The sequence below is a fragment of the Aplysia californica genome, unplaced genomic scaffold (assembly GCF_000002075.1).
Source record: "Aplysia californica isolate F4 #8 unplaced genomic scaffold, AplCal3.0 scaffold00580, whole genome shotgun sequence".
Classification (NCBI taxonomy): Eukaryota; Metazoa; Mollusca; class Gastropoda; order Aplysiida; family Aplysiidae; genus Aplysia; species Aplysia californica.
The window spans coordinates 409,785-411,452 of record NW_004797850.1 but is presented as its reverse complement, the minus strand read 5'-3'; positions in this window follow the sequence as shown (position 1 = coordinate 411,452).

Here is a 1,668-nt window from a genome sequence, read left to right as displayed (position 1 = left end):
GTTGTGGGAAATGGCGGGGTGTGGTCGGTTTGGCTGCTGCAGGACGTCAGACGTGCTGAGAGAGTGTAACCTTAAGTAACCTAGTGTCTGTCAATGCCGCAGCCAGTTCCCCTGTTTATCTCTCAGTCAGTCAGCCAGTTTATCTCTCAGTCAGTCAGTCAGTTTATCTCTTAGTCAGTCTGTCAGTTTATCTCTTAGTCAGTCAGTCAGCTTATCTTTCAGTAAGTCAGTCAGTTTATCTCTCAGTCAGAAAGCCAGTTTATCTTTCAGCCAGTCAGTCAGATCTCATAGTCAATCAATCAACCAGCCAGTTTATTTCTCTATCACTCAGTCAGTTTATCTCTCCGTCAGTTTATCTCTCAGTCAATCAGTCAGTATATCTCTCAGTCAATCAGTCAGTTTCTCTCTCAGTCAGTCATTCAGTCAATCAGTAAGTTTATCTATCAGTCAGTATATATGTAAGTCAGTTTATCTTTCAGTCAGTCAGTTTAACTCTCAGTCAGCTTATCTCTCAGTCAATTTATCTCTCAGTCAGTCAGTCAGTTTATTTCTCCGTCAATCAATCATTTAATTCTCTCAGTCAGTCAAACAGTTTCTCTCTCAGTCAGTCATTCAGTCACTCAGTCAGTTTATCTCTCGGTCAGTCAGACAGTTTGTGGAATTATCTCCCAGACACAGAAATGAGAAAACAAAAGAAGGCAAAAGAAGGAGACGTAGACCGACAGTATCTTATTAAAAAAACTAGAACAGACAGGCCATGGGGAAGGGTTGGGACAATAAAGGTTATTGGAGAGCATCTGGGCAGAGAAATAAGACAAATAAACATTTACCCAGAACACAGGCTATTTGTCAGTATGGTAGGGATTAACGTTTTCCACAGCCAGTACTGGTGGGCGTTGGTATCCATGCTGGCCCGGTGAGCAAGGTCAAGGATAAAACACAACATCTGAAGTGTGTGTGTATGTGTGTTTATGTGTGTGTCTATGTGTGTGTCTGTGTGTGTTTATGTGTTGGTGTATGTTTATGTGTGTGTGTATGTGTGTGTGAGCGTATGGATGTGTGTGTATATGTGTGTGTGTGAGCAGCGTGAATGCGGGTGTATGTGTGTGTGTGTGTGTGTGTGTGTGTGTGTGTGTGTGTGTGCGTTTGTGTGTGTGTGTGTGTGCAGCGTGAATGTGTATGTGTTTGTGTATGTGCGAGCGTGCGTGTGTGTGTGCATGCAGGTGTGTGTGTGTGTGTGTGTGTGTGTGTGTGTGTGTGTGTGTGTGTGTGTGCGTTTGTGTGTGTGTGTGTGTGCAGCGTGAATGTGTATGTGTTTGTGTATGTGCGAGCGTGCGTGTGTGTGTGCATGCAGGTGTGTGTGTGTGTGTGTGTGTGTGTGTGTGTGTGTGTGTGCGTGTGTGCGTGCGTGTGTGTGTGAGAGGGTGAGGATGATAAACTTATCATACTACGACCGTTACGTGAGGTTGACAAACTTTCTTTAAGGATAATTTGAAAGTCCTAACCAGAATTTTATCATTCAGACCTTAAAAAAGGCAGAAATACAAAGGGTATCACCAAGCGAGTCCATTTTATCAGTTCAAGATTTTTCCTCAACCAAAGATCCACACACAAAGATCACTATACCGGTACTTTATTCACCATTTCTCTCTGGACGTGGTTTCTTTT